Source organism: Mercenaria mercenaria, chromosome 11 (assembly GCF_021730395.1).
Source record: "Mercenaria mercenaria strain notata chromosome 11, MADL_Memer_1, whole genome shotgun sequence".
Classification (NCBI taxonomy): domain Eukaryota; kingdom Metazoa; phylum Mollusca; class Bivalvia; order Venerida; family Veneridae; genus Mercenaria; species Mercenaria mercenaria.
In genome coordinates, this window is record NC_069371.1 from 31,502,468 (window position 1) to 31,529,603 (window position 27,136).

A 27,136-nucleotide genomic window follows, 5' to 3' on the forward strand; every position below is an offset into this window, starting at 1 on the left:
GACACGTGTTATATGAATTTCTGCTTATAACACAACTTATTTCAATGTTTAGCTCATAAAAGTTTTGATATACATCTTTTTCTGGAATTAAAATTTTTCTATCATTTTTCATGTTGTGTTTTTATTTATCGGATTTAATATCCAGGGATTAAAATATAAGCTAATTTAATAGTAATTTTAGGATGTAATAAAAAAAATAAAAGATCAAGTCACTATAAAATGATAATTCACCGGATGTAAAGAATTCGGGAGGAAATAACGAAAAAAATCCAGTTAACAAGTCTGATTTATTTTCATGAAAATTCTGAAACAGCATCAGAATAAGAACGAACAGAATCAAAATATCTATCAAGGGTTACAAAAGTATCTGATATAATTTGTTTATATAACCATAATGCGTAGAATAGAGGATTTCCCGCAGATTTATTATGAATTTGCCTAAAAAGTTTAACCGGTAATCAATTGTCCTGATTATTCCTAAATTTTATTACAACATGCTGCAGTATAATTAGGTTTGATATTCAGAAAGTATTCCTTGTAAAAGGAATTATTTAGATGTTAAGTTTGAGACCAAAAGCAATTGCTGTTACTGTTACGTATTGAACAAAAAAGTAAATTTTTTATTTTGCAACATCCATCCCGTTCCTCACTCCTTGTCCAAACTAATTATTTCGACTTAACTTACGTATACAAGTTTTCACAGTATGTTAATAAAATGTGTTGGCAAGATCTAAAACCAGCAAATCTATAAAAGTGGTATGTGACGTATTTTAGCAGACTTTTACTCTTAATTTATACGTTAAATGTCTTTGTTATTACAATAGAAATATAATAATTTAATATTGAGATGAGCTACATAACACAAGCTATTTCAACTAGATATTCCAGATAATATGTTTGTCTGTGTACACAGAAATACAGAAGTAGACGGAAATGAGCAATATTTTACATTCTATCAGAACAGATTGAAAAACATATCTCACTTGTGTTACCAAATATTGACTAAAATGACAATATAATTTGATTTGATTATAACTGAACAAAATACGCATAACACATGCAAGTGCAGGCTGTTTCAAAATAAGATAACGTTTTACTTTAAAAAAAAATGAACTTGATTTTTTTTAATGATCTATGATCTTTTGAACAGGTAGAGACGTAAAACGTGTGAAGTACATTTCTAATTTTCCAGATTGTTAGGCATCAGTCTTGAACATTATACCAAACAGATTAAATGAGTATATGTACTAAGTTCAGGCAGATTTTGCAATAAATTGTTCTAATTATTTCAACGTATATTTTTATAAAGTTGAATACAACTTTAGATCGCGACATTTTTTTCTGTCTGCGTTACGTCTATATCTGACATTTTTTGGTGATCACATGCAATTTGACACTTATATGAAACAGTCGAACTAGCTGCCTAACGTTCACGAATTTCAATCTGGAACATAGTTTAGTTAAAACCTTCTTCGAAGAGGGAATTCGTGTTTGTCATAACACTTTTTTTCTTCAAAATATTGTGTTATGATGAACATGCCCCTTCATTCTGCTGCCTTCAAAAATAACATATAACGCATATCAGCGCACCCGTACTTAAGCTAAGACACAGTATTTAATCAGAAATTCAGACTCAGAAATAGGAAAGTAGTGGTCATTTCAGGGCATCTGCAAGGCTGAAATTGATGAACCAGTTATGTAGGAAAATTTGTTTCTTAAAATCCTCTTACTAGTGTTAATTCACCCTTGTAAAACAACGATTCGTCATTATTTGTTGCTACTGTAGCAATTATCACTGACAGAATCTTAATTAATCTTGTTCTTTAACATCATCGACCTCCGGACGACTGATTTATTAAGACTCTGAAATACGTAATTAAACATGTTTATCATTACACGTGTATGTATATTCTTAATCGTGTCCAAGACACTGGAATGAACTTATTATATATTATATTATTACCCGCCGCCAGGAGGCGGCGCTAATTTTTTTTCGCGTGTAGGACATGGAGCAAGTCACGTGACAGGTTTTCGATCCTATATAGATTTTCTTATTCGTAGATGTGTGATACACTAATACTTTATTCAAATGATAAAATATTCTATTTATATTTATATACATGTATTTTATTGTTTTTTATAAGACAAAACTTAGGTCACGTGACACGTTTTGACCATCTTCGTAACATGCCGTAAGTTACGACCATCTTCATCTTTCGCTTTCGGATGACCGCGACCTAATTCTCACAATCCTTCTGTTTACATTTTTATTTCTACAATTTCGCCTTTCATGTTGTACGTTTGACTTAGATACAAGAATTTTATAATTTGGTGGTGATGTAGGATTACCACGATTATCGGAGATTTGTGGAAGTATGCTTTTTCTTAATATTAAATTGTTAAAACAGGTTGATGTGTATGATGAAATGATATCTGCGTACATAACATGTAAACAAATAATCAGCTGTTCAGTGAAATGATAACCTTTGATAGAGATATGTAAAGTGTGTTGAGTAAATGGAAGTGTGTTTTCATTACTTCTGTTAGGCTTCTGGTTAGGAAAGTGTGGTTAGTTTGCAAAAACTTTTAGGATATGATTTAATATATTTAGATTGCCATGAACTGTAGATGACACCAATTGCTTTTGAGATCATACGCCCACAAAACATTGCTCACACTAAAAAGGTATATTCATTATGACTTTTCTGGCGGCGAAAAAACTTTTTGGAATACAACAAGTAGTGTAGCACATGGGGACTGAGTGATTTCACGTGACTTTTACCTTTATGCGATTGGTTTATCGCATTTATGGAAGGCCGTTTTTCCAATATAGCTTGCACTCTATATGATATATAGAGAAATGTTTGTGACCTGAATTCCTCGTTCATTAGTAAATATAATTTATTCAAACTTTCAGCAATGATCAATATTTGTAACCTACTTGTGCATACGAGTTTTTGTGTTAATTGCTCATCACCTTCCTGGATTATGGCCCTGTGTTGTCAACGAAGTCCAGTTGAAGGCATGAAGCTCTAGTAAAGTATTTCAATATAGTCCAGGAATGTGACCAGTTGAGCTAAAAGTTATGTTATTAAAGAAAGGGAAGTATAGTTATTTTTGCACAAAACAATAACTTTCAGAGTTAAGAAATACATATTTCATAGATCTACTTGTCAATCATGTAGAATGCAGTAATATTTCCTACATTAAAGCGTAATGGTATAATAAAAAAAAAACGTTGTTCACCCATAAGTTACTTTTTAGACTGAGTGGTCACACATACATTCATAACAATTTCTGGTCTGTATAACTTCTGGCAGGAAACCTTTCGACTTGTTACTATATTGGAAAGCAACAAGTAGTATAACACATGGTACATGGGTATTATCACGTGATTTTTTACCGACATGCGATTGGCTTATCGCATTTATCGAACGCCGTTATTGCAATATAGCTGGCATAGACAATGTACATGCAACAATTTATTAATGATATTAAAAAATAAGGTTTGAATACTTTTTAAGATATTGTTTATGAACAGCAATAAACTATTCTTTTTATTTTGAAAATTAAGTTCATTTTCGTCAGTGTCCGTAATTGTCCGGAAAACAATTCATACATTAAAGCGTAATGGTATAACAAGTTAAAGCATAGCAAAAGTTCCTTCCCAGTAGGCATTTGACGTCGGTTAGACGTCGTATAGACGTCAGACCCCGACGTCGGATTAACGTTTGATTTTGGTTGGATTTGCAAACCGTTTAGACGTCGGATCCCGACGTTGGCTAGACGTCGCAATCCGACCATTTTCCAACCAAAATCTAACCACTTTCCAACCAAAATCTGATCAAATTTTCAACAGAATTTGCAACCAAACAAGTAATCAACACATGTATTTTATCATCTTTATTTCACATGATAGCGACATACGTCTAATATCATAAATCCAAAAAAGGTAATCCAGTAATTGAAACTTTCAAGTTGAGTCATGTCTGCATGATTCTTCAACTCCGCTAAAATTCCCATCTGAAATGTATAAAATTTGACAGTTTCATCATTTCATAAAATTTGAAAACTTATACAAGTATGCTAGAGCTATTACTAAAGAACATAATTGCTACGTGCAAAACAAACATGTTATATTTTAAATTCTAAAAGAATTCTCTATAACCTCATAAAATGTAATGAAGTTTTATGTTAAACGCAATTGATTTTTTAAAGTAATAAACATAATGCATCAATCTTTGAAAGAATACGTAACATTAAAAAGAATAACTATTAAACTAAGTACAACTTTCAAAAATCTGCTACTCACGTTGCGGATCCCTTTGTGTAAAGTATTTATAAACTTGCTATCTTATCCCACAAATATCAAATTACCGGAAGACTTGTGTAAACCGATGCAGGCTTATCTCACGGCAAAGGCATGACTAATAAACAACATGTGTAGAAGAAGATCCTTAGGTGAATTTAGAATAATTTATACATGTGTATAGAATGCAATTTTTTCCTGAACAGTTTTAAATTGGTAAAAAGAAATCCGTTTCCGAAAATAGACAATCTCATGCGACATAACATAATTAATGATAATGTTTGATGTGCTAATGAACTATTGTATTATTTATAAGCGTATGTTCAGGCATAACTATCTTTAAACTATTATAGCAAAATTACACCAGTTAATTTCATAAATGAAAACATTTAAACAGACTTTCTATCCAACCTAATTCCAACGTCTCCAAGACGTCTAAGTCTGACGTCTATTAGACGTCGTGGTTATGACGTTGGTTAGACGTTGGATTCAGGTCGCCGACGTCGCGACCAAAATCCAACGTCTAACCAACGTCGGTACATATTAACCATGCATTTGAAGGTAACGATAATATTTAGTTGTTTACATTTAAATTTGCTGATATATGTCTATCTGGCCGACTGAATGTACATATGTTATGTTCTTCAAGAATGGAGGAAATAAAAGAATCAATTAATCATCCTCGGGTTTAGTATTGTGTAATCCATGGAGTCGCCTCAATTGAGAATGAATAGTTTAACGTCAGAGGTTATTTCTAAGGTCACGGAGTTTAATTGGCCAGCTTGTAATTACAACAGCTTTCGATATCAGTAGCTCAGTCAAGTATGACTTATTGAATTAAGATATTCCTTCTCAAGAGAAGGAATAATAAAAAGAAAACAAGCAGTGTATTCACCCATAAGTTCCTTTTAGGCTGAGTGGTCACACATACATCCATAACAATTTTTGGTCTGTAAAACTTCTGGCCGCAGGAAATCTTTCGACTTGTCTAAACGTTTTACATGTTTTCATAGAGACAACAATGAAACTGAAATACTAGCTTCTCTAGATACAGTGCTTATGAGTACCCGGTTAATTGGGTCGATGTGACCTATTTTGCCTTCTGGAAAACAAAGAGTGTTCTTCATAAAGTAAAAACAGTGTTGACCTTGTCTTAATGGCCATAAAAGAACAGCAATAAGAAAATAGCAAATTCAGTTAATTTCTATCCCCGCCGAATAGGTTGTTTTGTGAATTATTGACTGTATTTGGAAATATATTCAGTTGCCATATATAGACAAGATATGTACACTAGGATTGTGCCATGGTTTGTTGGTTCCATATTTTTACAAATCAAGGGGGAAATTCTGCCTTATATTGAGCTATATTTGTATTTTGTATAATGTTTATCCATTTGTTGGTTACTTTATTGGAATTTATGAATTTTAAAACAACTGAAGAGCAATAACTTTGCAGTAACTGAGGAGATCCTGATGAAGATATGCATGCACCACCAACATAGAGCAATCTACATTTGTGTTGAATTTTATAACGGTTTTTCAGTGTATTACTTTTATGGATTTTAGTCAATAATTCTGATCGATTCTGAAGAAAATCGCGCGTGCATTACCATATAGTGATCTACATTTTTATAAAATTCATCAATAGGCTACTTAGATACAGTCAAAAATCCCTATTTTTACAAAATCATGGGGGAAACTGTTTATATTGGGTCGGTAGGGATAATACAACATGTGGGGAAAAGTCAGATTTGGGGATTCTAGCTTAAACACTTTTTAAACTGCAAGCATTTTCCGACGGAAAAAATACGCACGCAATGACAGACGTACGCACGGACGAACAGTCAGATGGCAATTGCCAAAACAATGTTTATTTTGTTTTGTTGGGTTTAATAAACCACCGACACAATTAAAGGTCATATGGCGACTCTCCAGCTTTGATGGTAGAGGAAGACCCCAGGTGTCCCTCCATGCAATATTTCATCACGGGCGGGCACCTGGGTAGAACCATCGACCTTCCGTAAGCCAGCTGGATGGCTTTCTCACGTGAAGAATTTAACGCCCCGAGTGAGACTCGAACCAGGGTCAAGTAATTCAAAGTCAGCGGCCTTAACCATTCGGTCACGGAGGCTCCTACCATCACCGCCTTTCGGCGGGGGATAATAATGTCAGGCAACAAGAAACACCTATAAATATAACAAGGGCTCTATTCATTTTGCTCTAACTATTTGTGTCTGAATACAAATACAAGAATTATACTTCAATGAAAGCATTAAGGGATATACATGACGTTATTTTAGAGCTGAGAAAAAATGCCCAGATTACCTTTGGTCCTTACAAAAGAATTATTCATAAATTGATATATAAATATCCAATTCTAAATACTTCAATTATCAATGACATCAATGCTCTTATTTGGCACATCCTAAACTTTTGGTAAATGTCTACACGAGATTCCCCTATTCACTGCATAAAGAGATGGAACAGCTTGTGTCAATTTGTCCATAATTTACTTTGAATCAAGATGAAACCGTAAGCAATATTACGATACTGTAAAACAAGAAGTCATAGAAATTATACAATTCTACTCTATTCTTGTCCCACACAGCTTAAATTCATATAAAAACTTAAATAATTCCATTCATTTCTTGAGACTATATTTATTCCACCAAAATATCTAATTTAAAACCTTTCTCCGGAAAACGTAGAGACAGTTAGGAGACAAATTTAAATTGCCTGGAGATATGTAGTTACTTCTGGAACAGCTAATTGACTTATCACTGGTGTTGTGTATTTATGCTTTGAACATGCAACCATAATTGAAATTAAATTTATGATTTTTATATAGCTTAGATTAAAGGGAAATAACTGCAAATAATCAAAATGTGATGTATTACATTAAAACATTAAGAGTGTTCCCCAATTTTTCATAAGAAACTTTAGGTAATTGAGAAACAGTATGAATGTTTTACTCGTTAAATCTTTGAGAGAATAACATTGACTACGTTTTCCATACGCTTTACAATTGTATTCCTTAAACTCTATTATTACCTCCCTTATTCGGCCAAAACACGTTCATTCAGAAGCACCATGTTTTTAAAAGTAACCTATAAACAGTAATATCCTTATTTTAAATATAGAAAATAATTTTCAGCTTTACTAATAAGGCTTCGAACTTCAAAAATAAAATATATAAATGTGCCCTATTTGACAACAAATTAATGGATTGAGAGTTATTCAAATGCAATTTAATTTTTACTTAGTGTATTTATATTAAGACTCAGTTTCTGAATGTAATGCTAGTATTTCTACAGTTAACTCGAACTCGGATACTTCGTACACCACCATTCTCTCGAACTCGTCGTCAGGTCCCGGAAAAATCCCTGTATAATGAATTTTATTCGATAACTCGAACAACCGATCACTCGTACAAATTTTGATGGTCGCATCGAGTTCGAGTTAACGAGGTTCGACTGTATATCTATGTCATAGTTGGTTTATCACCCTCCGCAATAAAGGCAATACTTATCTGATTTATGTTATTATGGAAAATATATCACCATAATTCACTGCTTCACTCAACTTCCTGAGAATGTTAAGAATTCTTAAATAATTCACAAAAAAGTAAGTTAACAAATCGGAATTGTTTACTTGAAAATGCTGACACAACGTTTCATAGATTACAAACACCTTACTGTCTTACTGGAGAAATAAAAAAGAAACGAAAGGAATGTCTAGACAATTTCTAATGTTTTCTGTGTAAATTAGGTTAATTGGCAAACTGTACAAATGTAAAATCTTGCAACCGATGTCGATTGCAGTACTTTTTTATTTCCATTCCTGATATCATATTCTACATTTGACTTTTATATCTTTAATGAAACTTTTTCAACTGTGTTTTATACTTTCGCTTGCAAGCTAAATCAATCAAAATAATTGCAATCAGTTCTGTTAAAACATTGGTGAATTCGCCAATTCAATCTTGTAGATACATACCATTTCTATCTCAGAATTTTTATGACTTGGATATTGTGTAATTTTCTTTAGTTCACAAAAGTAGTCATTAAATATTTAGATGTATCATAAATTTAGGGAATAAAACTCTTATAGGAATTCATTCCTTTTAAATTTATCTAAACCACTATTTACACGATAATTCTCACTCTTTTATACTATGCTTAGTTAATTTAAAAATAGATATATGATTTTACTTTGACATTGTGGGCGCGCACTGTTCATGCTGTGTGATGTTGGCTAAAGATATACGACATTCGACATAACATAAGAAAACAAACTGAATGTCGTTCTGTCCCCATATCTTAAGGCAGTTTACCCCGAGTAAAGCGTTACAAACGCTTAAACGCATTTCAACTTTCAATAAACAACTAATTCTCATGAGTGTCCATAACATATAGTCTGTCTGTCAGTTTCAAAATTTCAAAGCTTTTTAAAGAAATATTGCCTCTATTTCCTGATACCTAAATATTTTCTCTCCTTCTTTTTTTCTTTTTTTTTTTTTTTTTTTGGTGCTGTTTTTGTTGTTTTCGTACGACCTGGGAACCACTGATTTTAAGGGAAAGGATTTAAACTGTCTATGTACAGGGAAACAGTACTACAGATGACACCAGTTAACAGGGAAAACGAACTTACTGTATGGTTAAAGACTAAGTGAAAATTTACAAGGTAAACATTGAGCAGTTTTTTTCTTGCTTTTATATTTATGTGCGATATGATACAAATAATGTTATATCTTAATTTCACCTAAAGCAGTAGATCTGAATTCATCTTTTAAGACATAACATTTTCTGATGCCATAGAATATACACCTAGTTGACAACTATTTTACCGTCAGATAAGTTCTTCCAGCAATAATTGGAAGAGGGGATACATGGACATTAAATAAGAAGTTTCAGAAAAGCTTCAACAATTAAGACTTTAGTATTATACTTGGTCTTAAATGTTATGTATAAGCACTCAACGTTAGTTTTTAATTGTTTTTCATAATTTAAAAGTTTAGGTACTATCCCTAATACATGACAATATTTTAAAACTGAGAAAAATATGCAAAGATTACCTTGTGTCAATCGCTGTTTAAGTTTACAAAAGAATAATTCAATAAGTTAATATATAAACTTCAATAATCAATGACCTTAATGTTCTGCCATAGGTACATTGTAAGCTTTAAGTAAATGTCTACACGGGAATTCCTTATTCACTCCATAAAGAGAAGGACATGATGTGTCAATTTTCCATGATTCCTATTTGAATTATATGATCAAACTGGAATCAAGATTGTGTTGCTGTAGGGATAATACACGTTTTTTGTGTATTAACGTCTGCAGAAGCCCGCGGGATTCTTTGTGACCGAGACCGAAGGTCGAGCTCACAAACATATCTCAAGGGCTTCTACAGGCGTTAATACACAAAACAAACGTGTATTGTCGCTATTCTTAAATAAAAAACATTACACGACGACTAAATGCATTGTTTTCATATGTGATGACTTGACGATTCCGGTACATTTTTTATTTACCATTCTTGTTGTTCTTGAAAACGGTAAACATGTTTTAAATATCCATAACCGGGGCGCACATAACAACAACACTACTAAAAGCATGATTTGAAGGTTTTTGAGCATCTTATTTTTATTTTTAGTTATTACAAACGTTACATTACACATAATTTTGCATATAACTTAAAAATTTGATAAACAGGAACACAATTATTTTAAGAATAACACCTTTACTTTAAAATTATTTTGAGTACGAACAAACAGAGTACGGATGAGTACGAAGCTAGTGACTAGCTTTCGAGGTTTATTATATGAATTCTGCGAAAAATCAGGTAAAAACAAACCGGCTGATAGTAACAAAAATCATTAATATAATACCTAAAAACAGGCAATAGCACAAGTTACACGCGATACTTATTTTTTCACAGTTATTTACAATAACTGAACACGCTTTGTAAAGGGAGTAAACTCTAAGAGAAGCTAGTGCGTACATTGATGGGGGCAGTACGTTTGGGGTTGGAAACACAGGTGGCAGTAACGTACCTAGGATACAGTATGGGTCCATGGGTCATATGCACTTACATTTATTACAATTAGAATGTTTTCTAAGGAAAAAAATGACAAAAAGCCATTTTGAAAAAAATTTTGCTCCTGTGACAATGAGCAATCTACAAGGTAGGTATGAACAGTTTCACACGTGCATTGCTACCAGGTCCGTATTTTTTTTTTTCAAAACAATATTTCCGTATCAATGATTGGCCGCCTTTTCGGCAAGAGATTAATCTTTCAGAAAAACCTTACTTCAAAACCCAGTTCCAAACCATTTACGCATCACGAGCGAGCAACGGCATACAAAACGATAGTGATTTCTCCACCCGAAAAAATCCCACACATTTTTCGCACCGAAGTCTCCCCCCTAAAACAAATCAAGTACACCTTGTCAGTTAAAAGTTGCGCTACAAGCAGTCAAAATATGCTAAATGTAAACTAACAAGACTAAAAATAAGGTTCAATTCTACTTTATTACTTACCAGTTGTTATTTATTTGAATTTGGTAAATAATCTTCGTGAGCCATCGCTGCTTGTTTATATTCGGGTACTCCTTGGATTTTATCGCTACGTTTGAAATACGTAAACTGTCTCCGCCAATGAAAACGTTCTTTACAACCACCGTTTTGTCAACGGTAATCATGGCAGGCGAAGGTAATTTTCGAAAGCGAAAAAGTTAAATTGCAAATTTGTAAGTAATTACGAAGAGTTAAACCTGATGTTCGGTCTCGTTAGTTTGCATTTGGCCAATTCTGACCGGTTGTAACGTTATTTTTAACTGGGACGGAGTACTTGATGTGTTTTAGGGGGGAGACTTCGGTGCGAAAAATGTGTGGGATTTTTTCGGGTGGAGAAATCACTATCGTTTTGTATGCCGTTGCTCGCTCGTGATGCGTAAACGGTTTGGAACTGGGTTTTGAAGTAAGGTTTTTCTGAAAGATTAATCTCTTGCCGAAAAGGCGGCCAATCATTGATAAGGAAATATTGTTTTGAAAAAAAAATACGGACCTGGTAGCAATGCACGTGTGAAACTGTTCATACCTACCTTGCAGATGGCTCATTGTCACAGGAGCAAAATTTTTTTCAAAATGGCTTTTTGTCATTTTTTCCCTAAGAAAACATTATAATTGTAATAAATTTAAATGCATATGGCCCATGGACCCATACTGTATCCTAGGCACGTTACTGCCACCTGTGGTTGGAAACTGATACAGCTAAACATACTATGGATTACATTGTATCTGTAATGCTACAAGAAAAGGTTATTATGGAAGAAACAAGATGCAGATACCAAATATCAGTCTGCGCAGAAATACATACATACGTCCCTGGCAATGCATTTCAAAAATAAAAATCATGTATTAACAGCACGTGAATTGTCTTGTTTGCACACGATTTTTCTCCCGTTTATACATAGGTGGATCTAGTGAAAAAAGTAGTTTTTATGCAAGAATATATAAAAATGTACACATTTGTTACAGAAATATCCAAATACTATAAAACAAGCAATCACAGAAATTATATAATTCTTTTCCATTTTAATCCCAGACAGCCGAAATACATATAAAAACTTAAATAATTCCTTTCATTTGTTGAGACAATATTTATTTCACCACAATATCTAACTGAACATCTTTCCGGGGGAAAAGTACAGACAGTTAGGAAACTAATTTAAATTGCCTGTAGATGTGTAACAAAACTTATTTACTTCTGAGACAGCTAATTTACATTGTCCCTGGGTATTGTATATTACACTTTTGAACATGCAATTGAAATTACATTTATGTAACATAGCTTAGATTAAACGGAAGTTATTGCAAAATATCAAGTGTGAAGCCAAGCCATTGCAGATTATATTAAGAACATGAAGAAGTTCCCCAAATTCATCATTAGAAACTGTCGGGTAATTAAGGAACAGCATGAATGTTAAACAAAAATACGTTTTTAATCTGTAACAGACTGACATTGACTATAATTTTCTGACACTTTACAATTGTACTCAGTAGTGATCTAAAATCAGTAATATCCTTATTGATATGGAGAATCCTCAGCTGCTTTAAGAACTTCTGCTTATATTACTACATACTCATATATGTGTTCCTTATGTGACATCAAACTAATGGGTCGGAGGTTATTCATATTTGATTTCATTATTTCTTATGAGGAATCAGTTTCTGAATGTAATGTTTTCACTGTGGGCTTATCTGTCTCCACAGTAAGTGCTACACTTACAATGATTTATGTTTTCATGGAAACGATATTCCCCAGAATGTTAAGAACTCGTGAAAAATTTACAGAAAAGTTAGTTCACAAGCCTGAGTTGTTTACAACAAAATGATGATACAGTTTTTTACAGATTACAAATACGTTACTGCCTTACTGGAGTAATAAAAAAGAAATGAAAGGAATGTCTTCGCATTTTCTAATGATAATTTGTTCCTAATTTTGATGTGTAAATTATGTTATGGCTAAAGATTGGTAATCAATTTTCTTATTTCATTTCCTGATAATCATATTCTACATTGACTTTTGTGATAACCATTATGAACTTTAATGAATTTTTTCACTTGCAAACAAGGCTAAATAAATATCAGTTCTTTTACAACAGTAGCTCTTAGTGGTTCGCTTTTATTTTTGTTTTGTTTTACGTCACGCCGACATAATGATAGGACGATGGCTTCCTCATATGAAGAATTCTACGCGCTAAGTTAGGCTCGAACCCGCATCGGTGAGTGACAAGTGATTTGAAGCCAGATACCTCAACCACTCGATCACGAAGGCCGCTAGTAAGTTCACTAATTCCAGATTTAGACACCCTGGAAACAACAATTCCATTTTTGTCTCAGAATTGTTATGACTTTGAGATTGTGTAAATGTCAAGTAAATATTTAGATGTATCATAAAGACTTGAGAAAAGTTTAAAAACACACCACCTAATGGTATACAAAGGCATAATTATGGACGAAAAATTAAAATGCTTTTAAAACTGTTTAAACGTTACTTCTCACATTTTCTGTCATGCTTAGTTTAAATAGGTATATGTTTACAAAAAAAGGTAATAGTAGATTTCTCGAAAGGTCTGATCTTGTAGCTTTGATTTACCAAAGTATCACTACTTCTATTTTTTACCAGTGCAAGGATTCGCTTGTACGTTAATGATTTTACAATAGTTTATACAATACAAACTATCTTGTGTCTTATGTGTTTATTTTATCGATATTATCAATCACTTGCAATATTTTGAAATAATAACTGGTGAAACTTACATCTGTAATGAAGGGATGAAAATGAACAGAAATTTGGAAATTGGATTTGCACGCATATCAACTTTTCAAACATGATGACGAACCGTTCTTAAAACGCACATACACCAAATGACAGCCTAACGTTAAGTCACTGTAAATTTATGACCTTGACCGTTGATAGAATAACACCAAACCGAGAGGGGCCATGTACTGGCTACATTCATTACTTCTATGGAATTGTACAGGTACAATATTTATCAAGTCACTGACGTGTAACCATTTTCAGTCTGAATGTCTATCTAAACTTCGACTTCATTACATGGGCCCCTAAATAGTACGGGTCACCTACTGACCATAGACATACATCATACACAAGTTTATGCATATCTGCTTAAGTGTGAAATACTATACCTGTAATTATATAGGTCTCCAGATTTGATTTCACTTAACATTGGATCCATATTATGTTAAATGACAAAAATTAAGAAAGTAAAACAATTGTAAATATAGTTAGTTATCTTCAGACAGTTACATCAGAGGCATTTGCGGCCAAGTTAAGGTGACTGACTTTGAACCACTTGTTCCTGCCCCCGCTATGGTTTCTAAACCTCGCTTTGGGCGTAGAATTATTCCATGCGAGGAAGCCATCCAGCTGACTTACGGAATGTCGGTGGTTCTGCACAGGTCCCCACTTGTGTCTGAAATAATACCTGGAGGGGAACATAGGGTCGTCCTCCTTCATCAAAAGCTGGACAGTAGCCATATTTTATATAATTGTATCGGTGTGACGTTATACCCAAAGAAACACATATGAACATCTAAAACCAATACACAATATGTTGTACATGTTTATTATATGTATTTAACAGGTTGAATTCTTTTTAAATCTGACAGCAGTGGTTTTACGTGCTTCTTTTTTCTAAAAATAGTAATATGTAATATTTGCACTGGTATTTCAAGCTTGCGCAACAAATGACACTCAGATTGTTCAAACAATAAAACAATACCTCAAAAGAGGCATATGGGTATCTGATTGTTTTAAAATCATAAGCGGAAGTGAAAGTCTGTCAACGTTAGCAGTTTGCATTATTTTCATTGAAAAGGGTTGTAAAAGCAAGCTATAGTGAACAAAACAGCTGGTCCGCCATTTGCTATTTTGCCAATATCATACACTTTCCTGAAATTTAGCGTAGGCGTAGAACAAACTGTGGTTAATAACAAAAAGTAAATACACTAAACAATGACACCCTAGAAACTTACTCATTTTACGACTTGAAATGTTTGTTCTTTTTTTTAAAGTCACAAAAATTCACTTAAATTTCTAGAATTTACAAACTAAAAATAAAAGATATTTTTATCTATCGAAATAGATCATTTTGTAGTTGTATCATGATATTTAACCATTTTCTAGTAAAACGTTTTCTAGTCCAAACGTAACAGTATTTGTAGAGTCACCTATTCAAAATTGTATTGACCGCCTCGGTAGCCTAGTGTTATAGCGCCCGCTACGACTGCGGGAGGTTGTGGTTTCGATCCTTGGCCGCGTCAAAACAAAGAAGTAAATATGGTACTAGTAGCTTCCTCGCTTGGCGTTCATCATTAAGAGGATAGTACTAACACTGGTCAGCCCGGTGTCAGTATAATGTGACTTGGTAGGGTAACATGTCACATGTCTACGGCGTGATATTTCAGTGAGACGGCACTATAAACTTGGGCATTGTGCTCTCCGCTGATGGAGCGAAAATAATTTGTTTAGAAATGGAAAGACGCTCGACCATCGCTATCCTATGATACGCCCCTTCGTGCATATCTAAATGACATAGCAATTAATCTACAGGAATAGTCAGTATTTTAGAACTGAGTAACATGCACAAGGTGCCAACCCATTCAAAGCTGATTTGTCTAATCGATGTATAAAACTGTAGGCGAAAAGTGTTTCTGAATATTTCTGTTCAATCCCCTCACTACCCTATAACGTGTAAATTCACATAAATTAGTTTGCGTATGTAAACAAAAGGAGTCTCAATTAAGTGCATAAAGGGTTGGAATATACCTGAAAAGTATATAACAAAATTTATAAATAAACGAATGGATCCATTCTGAATGCCAGATGAAATGTACAATAATTAGAACCTATTTCCCCATAGTGTGAAACAAGCTAGCTCAGAAATATTGTATATTTCTCAAATCGTATTAACAAAACGCGATAACTGTGGCCTTTATTTACTAATACCGGATCAACCCATAACAATGAAATAGGGAATCAGGTGGAAACATTACATGACAAATATATTATATCGCAAAACCGATGTAAATAGCGGCGTTGTCTAGTGGTTAACACGTATGATTTGTAAGCTTACGGTGCTGGTTCGAATACGGGACGAGCTACTTTTCTTAAATTTTCTAACACGTTTTTACCTGGAGAAGAATGCAGGTAAAACTATTTGCATCATGATTCTCTTGTGCACTTATACTAAGTGCATATTAATATTTTTCAGAGGATCTCATATTAGAATCGATATTAAATCTATTAACATTGCAAAATGAATAGAGAAAACTCTTGCAAGAATAAAAGCAAAAATAAATACAAAAATTGATATAAAAAAGACCTGTAAAAATAGAATTAGTAAAATCATTTTTAAAAAGAAGGACTCGAACCTACACCATACAAACATAAAAAGAATTGAGATCCAACACACTATCCACTTGACTACAAATCTGTTATGGAATGACGCATCGTGTCTAGAGTAAATAATATACTACAATATACAAATCAACACCACTTATCGGAAAATACACCTGCTTTACCTGTTTTTGGATTTTACCAAGTACCGTTAAAATAAAATTATCGCGATCCATTAATATCTCAGACAACTTGTGAAAAGACAATACAAAAGTACATTTCTGAAGTCATTTTAGACTATAATTATTTATTTCCCATCGAAGTTTAATTGAAAAAAGTTTTCCCAAAGGGTACAGTCAATTGTGAAACTAATTTTAGTTGCCTGTAGATTTGCAACAAAACGGTGTTCTTTATACAGCCTTTAAATATTGCGTATTTGCAATTTATTCTAAAAACAAGTGTAGGTAAAATGTCCAGTGCAAGGTCAAACTATTCAATATTATATTCTACTTCTTACTTCAGGGCTTGATTTCAAAATAGTTTCGCAGTAATGTTCCTTGGGTGAGCCTTTCATAAATTCTTGGCGAATCATTCTGTTTCTTTAAAAATCATGCGCCAAGGGGCAGGGTTAGTATTTCTTACATGACTATATGGAAAAATCTGAAAACATTTACTTCTCAAACCGCTGGCCAGATTTCAAAATAATTTCACAACAATGTTCCTTGCGTGACACTCTATCAGACTCCTTCAAACTATTTTGATTTTGATTTTACGAGGAAGTTGTTTCCTGGGGTCGCGTTTAAATTTCCCTGTATGGCACTATTGAAAATTATTTCACAGCAATGTTCACTGGTATTCCTCTGCTGAATACCTTCAACTTGCGTTTTCTGTTGTACTAAATATACATGTACATCATTTTCAAGACCTGAACGTAGATTAAACAAAAAATACATACATTTTTGTACCAAAAGGCGGCAATTTAGAGAAATATAGAAAAATATATATCATATTCAAAATATTTTAGCAATTATTATAGTGATATGTGTTTAGCAACATTAATTTTTGCAGCATTTTAATTTCACTTGATATGCTTGGTTGATTGTGTTTCTCAGATGTATATTTTATTATTATTCTTTTAATTTCAAGAATAGTTGCTTCTTTCCTCCCTCTCTTAATTGTTCAAAACAGTACATTGCATTTCATTTTCATAGATATTATCGTGATGCTTTTTGAAATCATTTTATTCCTGGAAGTGGCATTACGTAGCATCGTCAATAGTACACTTATAAATATTGAACATAATTGAAAAAAGTCATATCGACATTTGGTTTTAGGATGTAATAAAACGAAATAGTAACAAGTGAGTACTATATGGGATCAAGCTAATAGGTGTTATTTGTTTCTTGAAAATATTCTAAAATAGCGTTGCCAAAATCGCGAATATTTTCAAGAGTAAGATAAGAAGTTGTAGGAGTGTGTATAAATTGTGTGACAGAATGTGCTTTCATTATTACAATGTAATTAGATATAACACTTGCATTAGATATAACACTAAGAAAATAATTAAAAATTTGGTAACCCCTGTGGTTTGCAATATAAACTTCCTCATTAGATTTCTTGGATATTTTGCAGCCTATCCCATGTCTGCTTTACATTTATGAAACATTTTGATATGTAGTTGTATTATTTACTTTAAGTTCATTCAATATCCTTTTTAAACTTCAATACTGAATTCAATCTGGAAGAGCTTATAATTAGTGAAGACCCTTTAAAATTCACTTTAGGAAGGGAATTTAAATAGAATACAATAGTCTGTCTCTCAAACAATTTATTATGATAGACAAACCTTTCTTTCCTTGCTAATTTAAAATAAAAGACAATATTACCTCCCTAATTTAAAAGGCGCTAAAACCGATTTCATTTATGATTAAAATGCCCCATAATGCTTTTAAAACCTAAAACACGGCGATTAAGCAGCAATTAAGACACTTATGCAAGTTACTTAGGTGAAGCGATCTCCTAATTTTATTGTAAATTTCTCACAAATATAAAAGTATTAGATTTATTTATTCATATTTTTTTGCTATTATTTTGGTGCCACTGTAGTCATTATCGATGACGGAATCTGAGTTTATCTTGTTCTTTAACATCATCAATCTTCCCACGAGTAATTCACCTTAGATTCTGGAAAACGTAATTAAAGATGTGTATCACTTCTCCCATGAGAGAAACTCGAAACTCAATTAAAGCACTGCAAAAATTTAATGTAATTTTTTAATTGATGTGACTGATAGTAGTTGTATCAATGGATACAACAAGAATTACATACACGATAGCCCCTAAACGTTTATAAGCTTGACATAGCCTTTCACCTTTTGGCACATACAAACATTTCTATCTATATGGCCTTGACCTTATAGTTATAACACACTTTTGACCAAACGATGGAAGGTGTATAATATATTTCTAAGTTTTAATTAGTATAATAGAATAATATTTTTTCAGTCTATTTTAGATGGGTAATCATGTCAGCTTTGGTTATATTTATTCTAAGATAATTATATCACTTTCTACAAGGAAGGTACGTTATAAATCTCCATGGATTCTTTTAGAACTTCAAAGTATGCAGACATTATCCTGTGCCAACTACTGTTCCATTCTGTTAGATGAGTTATTTCATCAATTAATCTATAAATATACAGGAGAAGAATCTGCCTGATTACTTCTGTTATCAGTCCTCTTATCATTGCATCTTTTGCACAGTCTGAGCAAACATGTTAGTGCCTCCATTCACTGTTAAAGAATTGCAGCGGATTCTGAAAAATCTAAAACAAAATGTCATTTCCTCTCATGAACAGACTCAATCAAATCAAGTCTGCTATTTTATTGCTTGGTTGCGTTAAATGCTTCCAAAGGGTCTTTCCATAAATTTTATTGTCTAAATTATTAGGTACAGTTTCCCTTAACTGTGAAACAAGCAATCGTAAAAATCTTATATAGTTTTCAATTCCTATCTAAGACAGCTAAATTACATATAGAGCTAATATAAATCAATCATTCTGTAGACAGTGATTTATGTTTTCCAAAATGTCTAATTGAAAATATTTCTTCCAAACAGTACAGACAACTGGAAAACCAATTTCAATTGCTTGTAGATTTGTAACAAAACTTATTTTCTTTCGAGACAGCTAATTTTCTCAGTCTCTGAATGTTGTATTATAAACTGATGAACATGCAACAATAACTTCAATTCACTCAGAGGATACTACTACATAAATGAAAAATGCATCAATACAGTGACAATATGTAACATATTTGAGGAGGAGGAAGGAAACTTTGATCACATGTTCTAAAATAAACAACGACCAAGAAATTAAATGTATTATGGAAATATCTGAAAGCAGTATTCTTATTCTAATTCTGGAATTGTTTTAACAATTATTGTAATTGTCCCGCACAGATACAAAATTTAACTGTTCCGCGTTACTTTGACGATCATTAAAAAAAAACAATATCCTCCAATGTTTATTTTGGCTAAGTTATACGGAAGCATTGCATTTGGAGTAGTTTTACTATAACAGTAATATCCACATTAAGTTTTAAGTAATTAACAATTATCACAATTATTAGACTTATTCCAAACAGGCACAAATGAATTAATGTCCAAATATAAAATATTGATGACTTTATCATTACCTTATGTCAAACGTACGCAGGCGAGCAATAACGTCACCGATCACCAGCGAGGAGCAGAGGTACGTATTACACACAAACTGAGATTTTACACATGTCGGAAATCTAAGCTGCATTGAAGCGCGTGGCATATCTACGTCTACTCGGGTCTTTGTCAAGACTTTTCGAACGTTTAGTTTACCGGTGTCAGTGATTCAGTGATGGAAGGACCATATACCAGCAACGAAGTTCTTTCGACATTCCTAATATTCACCGGAACCTATTTGTTACCACAAACTTACTACAATGGCATGGAAATTGGTTTATTCCTTACGAACCGATACTGAAAAGAAATTTGCTAAATGGCCCCTGGCTAGGATGTCACAATTCATAAGAAATTAGTGGTTTAGAAAAGGATAACGTATATGTATGATTCATTGGCGGCAAACTGCTTGTATGCACATGGTTCTGCCAGAAAATATTATGTTATGGGGAGAGCTACATGTACTGAACATAACAATGCTTCTGTCCAAAAACAGGAGCAAGTGACGTCATTTCTAATGTCATATCATATGAACATGTTAGAGCGCAACGAAGAAGTTTGATGAGTCCCTTTGACTATGATTTATTTCTGAATCTGTTTAGATCAAGGTACAAGAGTCTAGAAAACACTGAATCTTAGTATTGACAGATCAGCAACTGTGTTGTCCGCCTTCTCAATCAATTGTCATAACTTTGAGGAAATTAGAAAATATTAGTTCTTAAGTACTTTTCAACATTTCAAAATGCCACTGTTTCCAACCCTCATATAAAAATTAGACTCTGCCTGAATGTAATATTTCTCTGTCTATTGCATGACTGACCTTTATCAATTTTTATTTCTCAAACAGTGAGTATAGTGTGTAATGGAAATGATAAATCATAATTTATAATGTTGAATTTTGAGAGTTCATTTTACCTTTTAGCTTTGTCTTTTGTAATTTTTTTTGTTTTAAGTGACAGTGCTATGACTCATAGTGTACCGTTAAACTAAACATACAGAGTAAAGAATAAACGATGTTAAAAATCTTTAAAAAGAAAAAAACATTAGTTTTGAGATCAGAAAGTCAAATTTTGACAAGCTATCACTTGATTACGCAATAGGTAGGTGTTCATGGCTTCGCCATTATAGACGAGATTGTAACTTGTACGCATAGCAATTCGCAAGTGTAGTGTAAAGACTCAAGACACATGCGTGAGTTAACAGGTATGATCTGATGCAGTGTTGTCAGGATTATAATCATACAAGAATAATAAAAGAAAAGATAAAGGCGTCTTTGAAAACTTTAATATAATTTGTTGATATGTAATGTGAAAATTAATGTATGGTAGCAACACGTATAACAAAGTTAGTAAAGGCGTTTAGGTTCTTAAGGATTGCATTTATAAGAGAATTTTTGTGTTTTACATTACATGTCTCCTGTTGCCTTTGCGTATGTTAGGGTTTCGCCTGGCGGGGATAACTTTTATTTCCACTGTCCTGTGACTTTGGAACATGGTGGGGATAAGAGTTAGAATCTGTATTGATATTTTACTCTTTATTTCGAATTTTCGGACACTTGTACTATACTTCCCTTTGGAAGATTTACAGACATACTGATAAGAGTAAGGTTAGGTGCACCAAACCCGGTTAAAGCTCCCCCGTTTTGGGAGGCTGCGTTTTTAGAACGTGGCTTTTCCTGTTGGATATTCATCCTTGTTTTTATGGAATTCTCACGAGGCGTTTTTCTTCCAACTTTTCATTGACAAAATATCCATGTCTTACGAATTTTAGTACAGGCAGCAGGGTGTATTGGTAATTGCATAACTGACAGTTTATTTGTTGATTTTTGTTAAAAGCCATCCGTAATTAGAGTTGCACTGAACCGTGTTATAACCCGCGATGCGAGTTATATGAATTGTCTTACCTTCTTATTGACAACCAGTCCGGTGCAACTTCAGCTACGAAAACGACACTGAGTCAAAATATGACCCCTAGCATTCCCCTAGTACAATAAGGTTAGTTATTTCAAAACAATCTATACATATATTTAAAAAGAGATAGGAATAATGAAGTAAAAGCATATAAAACTGAATGCATCCATCGCTTCAAAATGCCAAATTAAGTTATAACAGGCAGAGCATTAATTAGTACTGATGAGAAACAAACAAAACAAAAAATACTAAAAGATGATACCATCCAAACAAAAGCCAAAAGGATCTTTAAAGCAGAACAAAACTGATTTTCTTTTAATTTAAAAAATATACTTTATTTTGCGTTGCATCTCCATCAAATGAACCCATTATACCTAAATAAATCAGATAAACTCTGAAGATTGGTTCTTTTGCACGATCCATGGTATTAAAGCTGTCGATTACGTTATTGCCAATATACCCTTCTGCCTACAACAAAATTTGTAAAAATGAATAAATATAATTCATATAACCCCTTTCGCGGGTTATACATTATCTTTTCAATGTCTCATGTCTATAATGGTGATCAATGAATGTTCTCGTAAAGCTGAACTCTTATAACGGTATAGTGAGCACAGCATAATGTCTTTAAATATCTGCTCTGTAACAGCCGGTATAGTGAGCACAGCATAATCTCTTTAAATATCTGCTCTGTAACTGTCTTCGAACTTTCTAGCCTATTGCATTAAGTAGTTTCTTCACGAGCTATAATTACGTACAGAGCTTAAAATGTTTTAAACGTAATGCTATTAACTCTTTCAGAAATTAAACGCAAATCCTAAAACTAATAAGAATTACGATACTTGACGAGTACATTTTACAATTTGTTGAATGGAACGTATATTTCCAATTTTTTAAGTAAAACCGCATTAACCCTAGAATGTAACAATTTCGAATTGTCTGTACCTAGAATTTAAAATGTCTGTCTTCATAATTGATTTCCAGTCACTGTTTTTGAATCGTAGGTATAGATGTATAAATATTGATTCTGCAATGACGTAAAATGTTTTGATTTACTTAATTTTCATTTTTTCCTATAATAAGAATATGTCACATTATTTCAGAACAACCGCCCAGTAAAACAAAATGAGACGTTAAGTTGTTTTAGTTACTGTGTGATTTTGGACAAATCTGTTAGAGAGATTTATTCAAGAGTTTAATTCACCTAACATGGGTTATAATCTAAGGCAGCTGAACTGCTTCCTCACAATGAAGAATTCAACCTCCCGAGTGAGGCTCGAACTCGGTGAAGTAATTCAGGTCAGCGACCTTAACAACTCAGCAACGGAGGCCCCTAGTATTTGACTGTGACTCCAGTGAAAGTCCACACATACGCGAAAATAACTTAATAGTTATCATTAACTAATCTACGTGTAGACTCATGTATATGCTTGCTGATCAACATTTCAGACTGAGTAGTGAATTTAAAAAAATAATCACTGAACTGGCAAAATGCATCGTATGAAACTGTGAAAATTATGGGTACAAAGCAATTTTCATTTGTTTTCAGCTGCCTTACGGAAGGTCGGTAGTTCTACCCAGGTATCCACCCGTGATGAAACAATGCACGGAGGGGCACCTGGGTCTTCTTTCCCCATCAAAGCTGGAAAGTCGCCATATGACCTATGACGATAAATCCAACAAAAAAAAACCTGTCAAACACTGTCGTTCAAGTTAGAAGTAAAGTCAGTTTCTGTTGTGATCAGGTGTCCTCAGAATATGAACAACTTATGTTACATGGTGGTTTCTTAGACAGACACTGATCTGTCAAAAGTGAAATATATCTACGATCAGTTCTAAAATTGTTCTACACGCTACAAATATCCATCCGTAGCAGGTCAAAAACCAAAATCAACTGAGTCATTTAGATGATAACCCATGTTAAGTGAATTAAACTCTTGAATAAATCTCTCTAACAGACATCTCTGGATACACATTACAAACATGATTTTGAAAAAAAAACACATCATTATTTCAAAGAAATCAGTTATTATTGCGACAACAAAGTCTTGATAAATGTAAGCAGTATCTTCAATGCTGTTTTATTCCCTTTACAACTATTGACATTGTATCGAACTAGGTAGTAATCTTGCTGGAATATATGATAAATAAATTTAAATTCTATTTAAGGATGTACGAGCGCTTTTTTTTCTCAGGATATCCGCCATTTTGAAAAATGTTTCTTCGAATTTTGCTTTCTAACAAAAGTTTTGCCAAAAATTAATGCTGAATAATTACAATATGGCTAACAATGTACCATTTAACCAAATAAATTCTACTTTTGGCGAAAAAAAAAATTACCCTTATTTCTGGCTGGCATTTGCCTAAAATTGATGTAAGATTTACATTGGGTAGGGGTAGTTATTTTCAAATAGCTATTAAAGTAGATCAGGTTTGGTTTTGGTATGTTCTTGACTGATACATATAATGATAAGCTATAATTGAAATAAAAGTTTTCAAGATAGCACTTTATATTATCTAGAAAATAAAAAATTAAAACAAAAAGAACAAAAATATCAAAATTCACCAGTTTTTAAGAGATTTTTCTTAATAAATCTCTTAGATGCACGGTGACACAAACTTGTTTTCTTTCCATTTTGAAGCATTTTTGTGTGTCCTTAAAGCTGCAAAATATCTTGAAAATCTTAACGTCAGAATTTTTTGTAGATCTAAATATGTTTCTCCATTGAAAATAAAGTGGGTAGGGTAATTATGTCAACATGTAAAAATGAATGAGATTTGTTAGTGACATATATGCTTATATAATACTGATATCACCTTGCATTCATATTAACCTGAAGACCTGAAATCCCTAGAACATTAAGTGGGATATTATATGTTTTATGAAGTACCACCATTTTTTTCAATTTTACAAAATTTCAGAAATGCTTAAACAGTGGATGAAGAAAATGCCCTATAAAATTAAAACGAGTTCGGTGACCTGTGTTTTTTCCCTTGTTTGTCTTGGAAACAAATGTTCTTCAAGCTCACAGGGTATAAAAAGATCTTAACGTTAGAAAAAAATTCGATCCTACATCATTAAGTTTTTTAGACACTTCTTTTAATTTAAATACATTTTTATTCTGTACATAGACCCTTTTTCGTTTAATAGTGCCTTGATATATAAAAGTCAATGTTACTTTCATGGAATATTAATGAACATTACAGCCTTTTAAGTAGGGTTTAAAACCAAACTCATCGGTAAAGAAAATCAAATTTAAATAAATTGCCTTACAGAGTATTATTCAACCAGAACAAAGTATGTAATCAAAAATTCAGACTTTAATGCCAGTTATCTAGGCTGATCTCTGAGTATCCCCTTACAGTAAGTAGTTCAGTGTTCTTTGTTTTATTTTCATCATTATCTCCTGCTACTGTAGACATTATCGTTGGCAGAATCTTAATAAATCTTGTTCTTTAACATGTTCTCTACCATCCTCCTAATAAATAATTTATCTAAGACTCTGAAAATAATGAATAGAAATGATTAATTTATTAAATGCTCTTAGATAAAACACCTAAAGGTATCAGTGAAACTCAAAATCATAATATTTTTATTGATTACTTACTCTAGTTAGAATAAAAACTTCATACAGAACTGGTTTCCTTCATTAGTGTGTTAGTCCATAAGTCAAGAAAAAAAACTAAGACTAACATTGTGTTTTGTACGTAATATCTTTTGTCCTCTGTTTGATCCATCAAATCCACAACAGCATTTACATGACTTGCAGCATATTTTGCAAACTCAAGTTTAAACTATATACATTATTCTAAAGGTCTTCGTGACTGGTAGTGGGATCTTTTCGAATTTTATGGTAAAAACGAATGATTAAAATTAGGCAAATTGCAATTTCAAAAAAAAAAGATATTTATTTAGAAATTTTATAATTATTTTGCCCGGAAATGTTGCTCTTCTGTAAACGAAGAAATCCTGAAAGCTTTTGTTAGGTTGAACGTCGTACCGACACAATTATAGGTCAGATTATAGGACTTTCCAGCTTTTGGCGGTGGAGTAGAACATTCGTGCGGGATGACTTCTTCATGTGAAAGACATCTAGCCTCAAGCGAGGTTTCGAACCCAAAAAATGTACAAATAAACTTTTTAACCTAACTAAATTTGCTACCTGGTGATGTTTTATCCGAAATTAAGCTGCAAGTCGGATACCCATTCTCACTAAGCAAACGTCAGGTCTTGGTTAAATCTATACAGGCCATAGCAACGCTTGGGTCAGAAAATAGATAACTGCTTCCTGGACAATCTGAATGGTCCAGTGACCTAAGATCTGATACGTACACTGTATCAACTTGCGCTTTTCAGGGACTCTGTCATCAAAATGTCTTCTGGTAATTACAAATACATGTGAGAGATGTACTCACACTTTATTGATATTTGAATACATAATTATGTGTTTTGCATATGTTTTCCACAATCAAGATAGTGTCATTGTGATTTCGGGGACTGAATTAACTAGAATATGAATCACACAGGTTTACATTAGTTGGTACTCTAAATAGCTCTGTATTTTGTCAGGAAATTACGGTCTTATTGTCAACTGTAAGCATGTCAGAACCAGAGACGTTATCGCCTTTCCCTCAACGTTAGTGTAAGTGAAAATATGCCGTAGTTTCCAGATCGTATCTGTTTCTTTATTCAAATCCAGTTTGGACTGCATTCAACACGTTGCAAAACACTTAAATACATGTTTTACTTGATTTTATGTAGGCAAAAGGAACTAAAACAGAAAATAATATCATTCAGCAGGCATTCACTTTATGCTACACATGTTGTTACAACAGTACTGACCTTGACCTAGAGACAAAACACTTTGTCAGTTACGGAAGGCAGAAGATTTATTTCAAATATCAGAAGATATTGATAATATTCTCAGGAAAAAACATTACAAACCTTTATTTATTAAATGTGTGTCGGTCTCCTTGGGTGCTTCTGTCATTTGATATGTTGAAGTCATTTGATATGTTGATGTCATTTGATATGATGAAGTCATTTGATCTGTTGATGTCATTTGATATCATGAAGTCATTTGATTTATGGAAGTCATTTGATCTTTTGATGTCATTTGATATGTTGAAGTCATTTGATATGTTGATGTCATTTGATATGATGAATTCATTTGATCTGTTGATGTCATTTGATATGATGAAGTCATTTGATCTGTGGAAGTCATTTGATCTGTTGATGTCATTTGATAAGTTGAAGTCATTTGATATGTTGAT